We start from the raw sequence: 13,632 nt of genomic DNA on the forward strand, positions 1-13,632 counted from the left end.
AAATGCTTTATATATATATGCATATACAGTTGACCCTTTAACAGAGGTTTGAACTGCATGCATCCACTTACATGTGTAAATGTATTTTTGTCAGGATTTTACCATTTTTTTTCTAGCTTTGCGATATATAAAAAATACATGTTGAAAAAAATACATGTTGATTGTTTTATGTAATCGGCAATACTTCTGGTCAGCAGTTTTGGGGGGGAATCAGATGTTATATGTGGACTTTCAGTTGTGTTGGGGTGGGTACCCCTATTTCCTTGTATTGTTCCAGGAGTAAACTGTACATGAAACTTTTCAAATTTTCTTATCATGAGTCACCTCTGCGTTTTCTTGCCATGTAGGATTGAGTATTAAAAGACTTTAGAATATTCATTGCACATGTTTAGTCAGTAGTAAGAGACTTTGATAGCTCTGTTAAATTTTCTAATACCAAGTCTTCATAAGTACCTTGAGCAAAACAAAATGAAGTAATACAAGGTATTGCTTTGTTGTTTCAAACATTTCTAATTGTACAATCCTTTTAGTTTATTTGTCCTCATGTTAAAAGATGCTGAAAAGAGTGGCAAAGCTGATTCCATATTGAAACTCAATTAAATATCAGTTGTTTTACTTTGTCTTTTAGCCTAGCCTCAGTGTTTTTTTGCTTTGCTTTTTTTGGGAAGATGAGTAGAGGTCTTCATTAATAACTGATGAAGTTTGTAGTTATTTTTGGCAGATGAACGTGCATGCATTCCCTGTTGATTTGTTCAGGGTCAAGACTCAGGCTTTCTGTATCTCTTACACTGGCTGGTTAATTATGGTAAAACTTTTTTTTTCTTCCCATTTTTGCTTTTATAGTGTTTCAGATCATAGAATATTTTCAAGCCTTAAATTTTCTGGTGACTGGTTATATATTTTTAGTACATAGTAGGCCTTCTGTACGTGTTTGTCAAATGATCAAGTGGATCTCATTTTTGACTTTGGAACACTGATTTGTTTTTAATTTTAGGTAATGACATATATGCAAAATTAACTTCATCATTTCTAATTTTGATTCATTCAATTGAAAATTTTCTTTTAGGGATCCCTGGGTGGTGCAGTGGTTTAGCGCCTGCCTTTGGCCCAGGGCGCGATCCTGGAGACCTGGGATCGAATCCCATGTCGGGCTTCCGGTGCATGGAGCCTGCTTCTCCCTCTGCCTGTGTCTCTGCCCCCCCCCCCCATCTTTCTCTCTCTGTGACTATCATAAAAAAAAAAAAAAGAAAAGAAAATTTTCTTTTAGCAGTTGTATGTTGATCCTGGTCTAGTTCTGATGTTGTTACAGAACTTTAGGGATACATAGAACTATAGGGAACTTCAACTCTTTGCAACTGGAAAGTTATAATAATTTCAGATGGCCCTGTGGAACCACTAAGTAATCCCATTTCAAGAAGAACTGGATTTGGATTATTATTGTGTCCATTGACTTAAAATGACTTCCACTTGTAGATTTAGTTATGTAGATCTTCAAAAAAAAGTGCTGCTTAAGTTAAGAAATTTGATCACAATTATTAGTCTTAAATGTTTGTGCTTGTTACTGGAATCAAATACAGTTTAAATCTTTTAGGTGTTACAAGCATCACACTAGTTTGTTAATTAGAATGTAGATTTGAGATCCCTAGGGATGGAAAAATTAAAAAGATAGAGGGAGTAGTGCTTGTATATATGTATGTGCTCTATGGAAAAAGTGCTGGTTGAGAAAGTGCTTTAGGATATGTCTCCGTGGGACGCCTGTGTGGCTCAGCGGTTAAGCATCTGCCTTCTGCCGTTGGCTCAGGGCATGATCCTGGGGTCTAGGATTGAGTCCCACATCGGGCTTCTTCCAGGAGAGCCTGCTTCTCCCTCTGCTTATGTGTCTGCGTGTCTTTCTCTCTCTCATGAATAAATAAAATCTTTAAAAAAAAGGGGGATGTGTCTCTTCTTTAAAGAGTATTATTTTTTGAAGATTTTATTTATTTATTCATGAGAGACACAGAGAGACTTAGGCAGAGGGAGAAGCAGGTTCCCTGCAGGGAGCTGGATGTGGGACTGGATCCCAGGACCCCGGGATCATGACCTGAGCCAAAGGCAAACGTTCAACCACTGAGCCACCCAGGTGCCCCTCTTTAAAGAATATTTACACATACATATGTATATGTATAATTTTATATGTAGATGTTAAATATTCACAAACTTGTAAATTTTTTCCCTTTTTTCTTTGGTCCTCTTTGTACTTAAAGTCCTCCCATCCCCACTCCATTTCACTTAGTGTTTATAGCCAGGTGTACATCATACTAGATTTTTCTCTAGATTTTTCTCTATACTCAATAGAATGGTACATAGATGTATAGTCATATACACATGTGGGTTATTTTTTCAGTATTGCTCTATAAAAATATTGTAGTCTGTATTTTGACTGTTTTCCCTTGGAGTATAGTTTATCTTTAAATGGTTACATAATATCTAATGGCAAGAATGATAAAATCCAGCCACTCCCCTGTTAATAGACACTCACTTTGTTTTCAGTTTCTTTCCCACTCCACATATCTGTTTCCATTGGAGGGGTTTTAAATAATGGGAAGCTTGGTGTCAGGGAACTTTCTTTTTTAACTTTAATAAATGTTAACATTACCTTCCAAAAGGCTTAATTCTGCTTTCCTTCTCAGTAAATGTGAAGGCTTTTCTGTACATCCGTGGCAGAAAATGAGTTCTATAATCTTTAATTTTGGCTAGTCTGTTGGATATAAACAGTTACCTCGATGGAAATTTCATTTGCTGAGTCCCACTTGTGAATTTTAATGTTTGTTGGCTATTTGGATTTGCTTTTCCATAAATTTATGTTTGCCTCTTATTGGATGTCTTTTGTCACTTTTTGAGATTTCTTAGGACTCACTTACTTAAGAATGCCCCCTTCTCATTTAAAATACCTGGTGACTTTTTGGTATCTCTGGTTATAGAGAAGTTTTATTTTTTACATACTGAACTATTTTTTCCATATCAGGGCTCCAGGGTTTCCAGGCTTGGTTAAACAGGGTCATGTTTATACATAAAATTTCTTAAATCTCCTAGTTTTTTTCCATTTATCTTTACTACAACAGGACTTTATTTTGAATATTCATAGGCAAATGTACTAGTACCGTGTATTTAAAAAATCATTTGTTTTAGGGTGTTTTGTTTTTGCATGTGGAGGAATTAGGAGGAGGATGCCCAGCGTCTTAGAGAGCTCCATCTCATTCAGGGTTGATAGAACCTCCTGAGAATTGCTCCAGAAAGTCTCTGAAGTGCTGTCAGAAGAATATAAAGACTCATTGAAGGAGGACATTGTGACTTGCTTTGTAGCAAAAATACTGCCAGTTAGGGGTCTTATTACCCTTACCTTACTGCCCTGGGCCCTCTTGTCTTACCTATCACATAGTACGTAGTGGATCTTAACAGTGAAACCATTGTACTCTAGTCTCTGGTGAGATTTTTTCCCTTCCCCAATTTCTATATCTGTTACTTGAGTACACAGTCCAGAAACATAAAATGTTTAATTGTAAGTTATTTACATTACTTGATATAGAAGCACCAGGAGGACGATTTCTCGCGGTATTTTGGGGGAGAAGAGTAGCTTTAAGTACTCTGGGTACACCTTAGTTTAGGAAGCTTCAATTCCTTCCACTTGCAAATTGAGACATACACAAAATTACTTAGGCAATGATGGTCACCTGTGCTAGTCAGTTTCTCAACATAATCCAGTCTATCATCCAAATTATAACACAGAAGCACTATTTACACAGTTTTTCCCAGGTTAGTACATAGCTAGTACCATCCTAATGCATGGGAGAGAAGTTAATTCATTACACACTGTGAATGCCGTAGTGATTGGGCTGTAGTCTCTTAGAACCCTGGTTAAGAAATACTGTACTGGGGATCCCTGGGTGGTGCAGCGGTTTGGCCCCTGCCTTTGGCTCAGGGCGTGATCCTGGAGACCCAGGATCGAATCCTACATCAGGCTCCCGGTGCATGAAGCCTGCTTCTCCCTCTGCCTATGTCTCTGCGTCTCTCTCTCTCTCTCTCTCTCTGTGACTATCATAAATAAATAAAAATTTAAAATTTAAAAAAAATTAAAAAAGAAATACTGTACTGTATTTTGTCTTATTTTTACTCTTGTAGAATGGGTCATAACATGTAGAGTACAGAGCAGGACAAGAGGTGGATTGATTGTAGACCTGTTGATTTGAGGTATGAAAGTGAGCCAATGGCAGAGGTGTCTACACAGTTACAATAGGATTTAGAATCCAAGGAATAGGTTACTTTTCTATATGCAGATTTGGGAAGTTAGTGTAAGATTGTACTACAATTTCATCTAAAGTGGCATTAGTTTTGAGAGACACTAAGAAGTGTTGCCAGTTAATCTGTTTGTGGTGGTTCATACTTACTGAAAGGTAGGTTATTTTTAAGATTTTTAAAGTAATCTCTACACTCAGCGTGGGGCTCAAACTTACAACCTCGAGGTCAGGAGTTGCATGCTCCACCAACTAACTGAGCCAGCCAGGAGCCCCTGAAAGATATCTTTAAACACTTGCATGCATAAAATGGAAGATGTAAACAAAATAAACTGGTTAAAACATCTTCACATTCAGGTGATTGTGTTTTTTCTTACAATATCTTCCTCAGTGTCATGGAGAGCATTGATGTTGCAAGCATACTTTAAATGAGCTCTCCTCTATTATCTCCAGGATTTTCTTGCAAGAATTTTCATCCACTCTGCAAGTTTTGGTGCTGGTGCTTTCTTGATTTTATCAGAAGGTGTCAACAGAACAACCTTCTGGTAAGAAAACTTAATCCTTGCTAAAATTGGCCTTTAATGGTTTACTGAATGAAATGTCAGGAGGTTGAAGTCAAGTGCTACAGAAAATTGCAAGCTGACCCAAGTTTGAGCATGCTCAAATGCTGAAATTTATATCCTGATTGCCATGTGGTTATCTGCTGTTTTCTAAGATTTGCCATCAGTTGTAAGATCCTGATTTCAGAGTTAATAAATTGTTTAGGAGTGATGGGCTGGGAAGGTAGACTGGGGCCAGACAATGATATCAGTAAATAAATGGATAAAAGGATAAGAAGTGATAAATCTGCAGTGGTAGTTCTTGGGGAGGAGAATCTGAGGTGAATTTTTTTTTTTTAAAGATTTATTTAGGGATCCCTGGGTGGCGCAGCGGTTTGGCGCTTGCCTTTGGCCCAGGACGCGATCCTGGAGACCCCGGATCGAATCCCACGTCGGGCTCCCGGTGCATGGAGCCTGCTTCTAACCCTCTGCCTGTGTCTCTGCCTCTCTCTCTCTCTCTCTCTCTCTGTGACTATCATAAATAAATAAAAATTAAAAAAAATAAATAAAGATTTATTTAATTATTCATTCAGTGAGAGCGAGAGAGAGGCAGAGACACAGGCAGAGGGAGAAGCAGGCTCCATGCAGGAAGCCCGTGTGGGACTCGATCCCGGGTCTCCAGGATCACACCCCGGGCTGCAGGTGGCGCTAAACCGCTGCGCCACCAGGGCTACCCTGAGGTGAATTTTGTATAAATTATGCTATTAATTTTTCCTTTCTTATGGGTTATGTTTTCATAATCCTATGTATCCACAGCAATAACTAACTAATGCTGCTGGTGAAAATGGAGTTAGCCCATTTAGAAGAAACACAACCAAACTGAGCCCAATGCCTTTAATAATATAGAGAAAATTTATTCTAATTCTCTTAATTTTAGCAATACCAAATTTTGTCACAAGCTTGTTTCAGTAATTAAGTCATCTTGTGATGTTTTAACACATTGGAAAAGGCATCAAAAATGTTGTTTGACTGTGGTGGCCAAATAAAAAAAAAAAGATTCTAAAATTTCGTGAAAGTGATCCTGAGACTTTATTTTTAAAAAATTTTAAAAAAATGTATTTTTTTATTTGAGAGCTTGTGCACAAACAGGAGGGAGGCAGATGGAGAGGGAGAAGCAGATTCCCACTGAGCAGCGAGTCTAATGTGGGTATTGATCCACCTGAGATCACCACCTGAGCGGAAGGCAGACCCTTAACTGACTAAGCCAGCCAGGCACCCCCTGAGAAAGACTTAGAAAGAAACATTTTGATAGAAGTATTAAAGGTAGAGTGAATCTTAAATCGTATAAGAATATTTTGAAGGAGGCAGTGATGTGTAAGAACTTTTTACCTTTTGCTTAGAGTAAATGTGAACTAGAAATTTTTGATGGATCCGTTTTACTGCTTGAGACTGGAGTCTCAGAAACCTACTCTCCATTTAGGAAGATGGTGCTGTTTGTGGCAGGGGGTTTTTGGCTTGGTCTGTTGGCAATCAGTAAACTCTGCTAACGAGAATTCTGAGGTTTAAGAGTTACAGCTTTAGGGAATAAATCTTAGGTTTTTGGATCTGGGTTTCCACCCTAAAACCTTATTTTTAAATTGAAGATTCAAGCTGTCTGGTTTCTGGGTAGTTTGCTGAGTATTAAGGTTTTGGAGTTTGTTTTCCTTTTGATAAGAATGCAAATTTTGTGATGTAATGAGTTGGAATTATAGGAGATTACTAGTGGATTTTTTGGAAATCTAAAGAAATGGGTGAATTTAAAATACTTTGCAGTCAAAGGAATTTTCTGGACAAAGATATGTTCTTAGTGATTTAGTGAGAACGTTCTCAAAGGGATTCATGCATCTCCGTAGTTATAAGCCACAGTTCAGTGAAGCAAGGCATTTGATAAGTTTATTGTATTTTATTTTTTTAAAGTATTTTATGTATTTATTCATGACAGACACAGAGAGGCAGAGGGAGGCAGAGAGAGAAGCAGGCTCCATGCAGGGAGCCTGATGTGGGACTCCATCCTGGTCTCCAGGATCATGCCCTGGACTGAAGGCGGTGCTGAGCCGCTGGGGCTGCCCTGATAAGTTGATTTTAAACACTAAAATCTTGTTTTATTTCGAGCCTGTTTTGGGTAAGATAGCTTGCCTTTCCAGTTGTGAAGAATATACTGAAGTTTTCTTTCTGGAACTTTGCCTTAAAGAGGCTTTTTAGGAAAGGTGCTTTATTTCTTTAAATTAGTATTGCTACCAAACTTTTTTTTTTTTTTTAAGATTTTATTTATTCATGAGAGACAGAGCGAGAGGCAGAGATATAGGCAGAGGGAGAAGCAGGCTCCATGCAGGGAGCCCGATGTGGGACTCGATCCCAGGACTCCAGAATCACGTCCTGGGCCAAAAGCAGGCGCTAAACCACTGAGCCACCCAGGGATCCCCTTGCTACCAAACTTAACCTTTTGGAACTTAAAAGTACAAGTCATGAAAAGCAGTTTATCATTCGATAATGAGTTAATGAAAAGAGCTCCAGATGAGTGTTTAAATTCACCATTTATAACTTAGGGAGTGAATTTTGGGGTTCTGTAGATGTGATGTTTGTGGTTTTAGCCTCCCTTTTACTAAAGTGAGAGATCTGGAAGGTCTACAAAAGAGAAATTTTTTCAAGTAAGCTTTACACCCTATATGGGGCTTGAACTCCAAATTGTGAGATCCCAGTCTCGTGCTCAGTTGACTGAACAAACCAGGTGCCCCAATAGAAAATTTTTTTCTTTTTAAAAGATTTTATTTATTCATGAGAGACAACTCACACACAGAGAGAGGCAGAGACACAGGTAAAGGGAGAAGCAGACTCCATGCAGGGAGTCCGATGTGGGACTCGATCCCAGGACTCCCAAGATCACGGCCTGAGCCAAAGGCATACTCTTAACTGCTGAGCCAACCAGGCTTCCCCCTTTAATAGAAATTTTATCTTCAGAATCAGGTAACTTTCCCATAGACAGGGTCTCTGATTTATATCCTGATTTTCTACTATAATCTTGGTCTTTTAATTCCTAAAATAATTTGTCATGTTTCTTTTTGCTTAACCAATAGGATTCCCCCCCCCCCCCATGACTGCCCTCATCAAGCTCAAAACCTGGTATTTAGCTATATTTAGCTGTCATCAGAAATGTATCCCTAAGGGTGCCTGGGTGGCTCAGTGGTTGAGCGTCTTCTGCCTTCTGCTCAGGGTGTGATCCCAGGGTAGGGGGATCAAGTACGGCACTGAGCTCCTTGCAGGGAGCCTGCTTCTCCCTCTGCCTATCTATGTCTCTCTCTCTCTAATGAATAAATAAAATCTTTTAAAAAATGTATCCTTAAGTTGGGTAGGTACTCTGCACCTTTTTCTTTTCACAAGCAATTTAAGCTCCCACCTCAAAATTGCTAACCTTAAATGTGACTGGTAAAAAAAAATGAGGTTACTCTATATTCTGATAAGGAAGAGTCTGCAACAAAGTGGGAGGAGAAAAGCGAAAATTAGAATACATAGTAGTAAACCTAAGATTTTTTTTTTTAAGACTTTATTTATTCATGAGCAACACACAGAGAGAAAGAGACAGAGAGAAGCAGGCTCCATGTGGGAAGCCTGATGTGTGGGACTCCAGGATCACACCCTGGGCTGCAGGCAGTGGGTGCTAAACCGCTGTGCCACCAGGGCTGCCCTAAACCTAAGATTTTAAAGAGGATTTGTAGAATTCAAACTACAACTTATTTTTTCTCTGACTACCCATTCACATAGTTCATACCCATTGTTTACTTTCGTTTTTTAGTTTGTTCAACTGTTAGCTCACTTGAGACTATTATAAATTAGGAATTTGTCTGCTGTATTTCGCATTCTACTCCTTCCTTTATATGTGATGATTATTAAATTTTAGCTTTCAGGTAGTATAACATATCAAACTTTTTGTGGCTTTTCACTTTTAAAAAATATTTTAAAGATTTATTTTAGAGCCCTCACATGCATGCATGCCCTCCAACACACTCCTCATTGAGCGAGCGGAGCCTAATGTGAGGGCTCTGTGGGACTCAGTCTCAAAACCCTGAGATCATGACTTGAGTGTAAATCAAGAGTCAGATACTTAACCAACTGAGCCACCTAGGCGCTACGTGGCTTTTGTTTTTTGTTTTATGTTTTTTTTTTTTTTTTTGGTTAGAAAAAGTCCCTTAGTCTGAAGTTATTGGTAATGTATGGTTTCTCTTGAAATCTTTATTGACCGAAAATTTTTTTGACTCTTTTATCCAATAATTATTCAGATGTCCCGATACTATATAAAACAATCCATTCTTCCCTCTATTCGTAATTTCCTAAATGACTTAGACCTGTTTTTGGAATCTGTTTTGTTCTCTTAAAATGTATTTCTTTGGTCTTGATGGTTGTAGCTTTATTTTTATTTTTTTTATTTTTTTATTTTATTTTATTTTTTTTTATAAATTAATTTTTATTGGTGTTCAATTTACCAACATACAGAATAACACCCAGTGCTCATCCCGTCAAGTGTCCCCCACCGTGCCCGTCACCCATTCACCCCCACCCCCCATGGTTGTAGCTTTAAAATAAGCTTTAATATTCGTAGGTTAGCATATCTTCTTTACTCTCTACTCCCATTTAAAAGTTTCCTTTTTGAGTGTTTTAACTTGTTTTAAAAATAGATTTTGATGTAATTTTATTAAGAGTAACCTCTTTACCCTCAACACAATCATGCACTCTTTAGTATTTTAGTGGAGTCTCCTTTAGAGGCATTTAAAATTTTTACATAAAAAAAAATAAAATTTTTACATCAAGATCTAAGGATGTGATGATTTACGTTTTCCTGACTATTTTATTTTTATTCAGTTGTTGAATTTCAAAGGTTTCTGTGCACAGGTCCCGTACATTTTTGTTGTATTGAAGGTGTTGAAGGTGTTCCTAAGATTTTTTTTCATTGCTATTGTTAGATTAGTTTTTGTGTTTTATTTTCCACCTGCTTATTGTTTTATCTAGAGAGCAAACTGATTATTGGTTAACTTGCCACCTTATTGAAGTTTTTTTTTTTTTTTTTTTTAAGGTTTTATTTATTCATGAGAGATACAGGGAGAGAGGGGCAGAGACCTGGGAAGAGGGAGAAGCAGGTTCCATGCAGGGAACTCCGAGATCACGCCCTGAGCCTAAGGCATATGCTCAACGGTTGAGCCACCCACGTGTCTCTCCCCTGCCCCTTTCTTTTTAAGGCTATATTGCTTTTGAAAAAATTGGTTCTTCAAATAATACTTCTATAGCTCAGGGATTCTTGCTGTTTTCTTTGCCCTGTCCCTTACCTGCATTTTACACATAGTTTGTGGCATTCCTGGGTTTTTACTATGTAATATTTATTTCTTTGTTGGGGACAACATTCTAAAGATACTTTTATTACATTTTTGATGTGTTATACTGCTTTGTTGCTTACTGGTGATACTTAAGAGTTTGATTTATAAACAAGGGGACCATTTTATAACGATGCTTTGGAATCTTCATATTTGTGTATTTGGGAAGAAGAGAAGGAAATGTAAAAGATTTTGTTCTGAGAAATAACAGGTCCTGGGACAGATGAATGATGACTAGGAAGAGACACAAAGTCCCCAAAGGCTGGACTAGAACACAGAAGGGACAGAAGTTGTGGAGACTGTCGTTATCCTGTGCAGACCACTGTTACCATTGTTACTTAGTGTCCCCTCGCTCAAAGATTTAGACCTGACCCTGCCATTTTGGGTCTTAAGTATTAGGGACCTAGCATCGTCATTCTAGTGACTTTGAGCATACAGAAAAACCCTGAGAAGTGATGACTGAGTCCTGCATTAGATAGACACAATTTCATAGAGATCTGGTCATTAGAAAAGCAACTTAACCCTAGAATCTAGGGTTTGGGGATTAAAACATGTTTGCTTAACTGTTCATTCTCAATCTATTTAATTTTATGTTTGGAGGACGTTAGTAATTAGTGTAGGTTGTCTACAAGGGTTGTATTTTTTTTCTTAAAGTTTGTGGAAAATGTGCACCCAAATAAAGCTGATGATGGTGGTGGAAGTAAAGGGATGGATTGGGAAGAGTTGATTAAGTGTTGATTTTCAGGTAGAAAGATAGGTTTTTATTGTAATAAAGGGTAGAATTTCCCAGCGGCTTGGACCTCTGACTTCAAGAAACTCATTGTATAAATTAAACAGAAATGGCAAAGATTTTTCAGTGAAACACTGTAGATTCTGAAAGTTGTTTGTGAAGAAGTAGAAAACTTCAGTGAAAGTTTAAAAGGACTGACCTCTAAAGGTGTGCTTTACTTTCATATTCACGAACTACGAAATTCTGTTCCTGAAATACTCCTTACAAATGTTAAGGGTATTAATAGAGATAGATTTGCTGGTAACCTAACTATGAAAGTGCTGACCAAAATGATTGCAGAAGGTGATGAGGCTGACCCTACTAGAAATAAAGAAACTGGCCAGACTGTCATTATTATAGCAGGATCAGATAATCAGAACTGGAATGGCAGCTCTTAATTTTTAGCTTTAGGGAAGAAAGGAATAAAAAAAAAATGGCCTGGAATTACATGGCAGGAGCTGGTATAGCATTCTTGAAAGGAATATATTCAGAGTTTATGCTTCATATGAGGAAATTTGCATTGAAATGTCCTATAGCACACAAATAAAGCAGATAATAGACATTTGAAGCTGGGGTGTGAGATCAGAACCAATACAAAATCATGCAATTGACTAACAAACGTGAGAGTAGGGCACTGATTTAAATATATTGGTTACCTATGTTCTGTGATTGGTGAGTCTTACGTTATTAAGAAAGATGATTTTTATATTTAGTCACATCTGTTACCCTCTCCTTTCCAAGAGTTTCTGTCTTCATTTCCTAGGATTTTCTGGTTTGGTAGTAATCTGCTTGCTTTTCAGTTTTTCCATTATCAGTTTGTTTTAGTTCTTGGTTTGCTATTTGCTTAGAATAATATCTGATATATAATAAGCATTTCATTATTAGTAATGATAGCTTTGTTTTTAAATTACTGATACTCTTCCATCTATTTTGTAAATTTCCAGAATTTTGTTGCAATTTTTTCTTTTCTCTTTGTCCTCTTTTTTTTTTTTTTTTTTTAATTTATTTACGATAGTCACAGAGAGACAGAGAGAGAGAGAGAGAGAGAGGCAGAGACACAGGCAGAGGGAGAAGCAGGCTCCATGCACCGGGAGCCCGACGTGGGATTCGATCCTGGGTCTCCAGGATCGCGCCCTGGGCCAAAGGCAGGCGCTAAACCGCTGCGCCACCCAGGGATCCCTCTCTTTGTCCTCTTTATTCTTGGTTTTATGCTTTAAAGTTTTTAGTGTATTTACTCCGTGGACTTTTGGGGGAGGAAGATGAAGGAAACTGGAAATGTTCATTTCTGCCTTGTTTTAACCAGGTACTGCAAGTGTGTTTATTTAGCTAGTATTTAGTGGATATTATGAAGTGTGGTGTGATAAAGATGTTTTGGAAAATTATTTAGTGAGTACTCTGTGTCTCAGAGTGTGTGTGTAAGCATTTGACTAAGGTTGAGAACTTTGCAGTCCTTCTCCACAGTAATATAAAGTGTTGCTTAATGTCAATTGTAATCATAGAACTGCCAAGTGGAGTGGCTGAGCAAGTGTTTGAACATTTATTTTACACTGAAGTCCTTTGCTCTTTCTTTTTTTTTTATTTATGATAGAGAGAGAGAGAGAGAGAGAGAGAGAGAGGCAGAGACATAGGCAGAGGGAGAAGCAGGCTCCATGCACCGGGAGCCCAATGTGGGATTCGATCCTGGGTCTCCAGGATCGCACCCTGGGCCAAAGGCAGGCGCCAAACCGCTGCGCCACCCAGGGATCCCTCCTTTGCTCTTTCTTGAATGACCGATCTTAAGATTTCTTTCAGCTGTATCAATCAATGGAAGATAGATTAAAAAATACTAATTTCACTTTTAAAAAAGATTTTATTCATTCATTTGACACAGCAAGAGAAAGAGAACAAAGCAGCGGGAACAGCAGAGGGAGGAGAAGCAGACCTCCCGCCGAGCAGGGAGGCTGATGAGGGGTCGAAGCTCAGGACCCTGAGACCATGACTTGAGCCAAAGGCAGAGATGCCCAACTAACTGAGCCACCTAGGCACCTCAAAAATAACTAGTTTCAAAATTAATTTTAAGACTAGAAAATGACCACTGATTTTTATTGTGAATCTTTATTCCAAAATGATTTTGAGAGAATATACTTACTATAGTTTAGTTTTTTAAATTTTTAAGTGAAGGAGGGAGGGAAATTGGTAGGAAAAATAAGATTAAATTAACAGAACATTAGTATTCAAAACGTAGTTATGCTTTTTACTAATGGTGCAGTATAATACTTAGGATATTTGTAAATTCACCAAGTACTATGGTGAACATGACATTTCTTAATTCTTGTAATTCCATGAGGAATGATGCTGTAATGAATCATTAGGTTAAAACTGTGTCCAAGAATGTGTAAGTGCTAGAGCTTGGGATTTGAACCCTGGCAGCCTGATTTTAAGAGCCTGAACTCTTATTCACAGAGTATTCTTTAAGTATTCACAGAGTTATTCTTTAAGTAACACTTAAAGACAACCTTGCTCAGTTTGAATATCAACTAATGCCTATGGTGTTTTAGGGCTGTACATAATTTTCTTTTTTTTTTTTTTAATATTTATTTATTTATTCATGATAGAGGCAGAGACCCAGGAGGAGGGAGAAGCAGGCTCCATTCCTGGAGGTTGACGCGGGACTC

General features: G+C 37.9%; 1 protein-coding gene across 5 annotated transcripts in view; it reads left to right on the forward strand.

Annotated features, from left to right (window-relative positions):
* The window catches only part of FXR1 (FMR1 autosomal homolog 1), a 64,887-nt gene that overhangs the window by 8,677 nt on the left and 42,578 nt on the right, over positions 1 to 13,632 (forward strand). The gene's annotated exons all lie outside the window — the stretch shown is intronic.

This window comes from Nyctereutes procyonoides, unplaced genomic scaffold (assembly GCF_905146905.1).
Source record: "Nyctereutes procyonoides isolate TBG_1078 unplaced genomic scaffold, NYPRO_anot_genome, whole genome shotgun sequence".
NCBI lineage: Eukaryota > Metazoa > Chordata > Mammalia > Carnivora > Canidae > Nyctereutes > Nyctereutes procyonoides.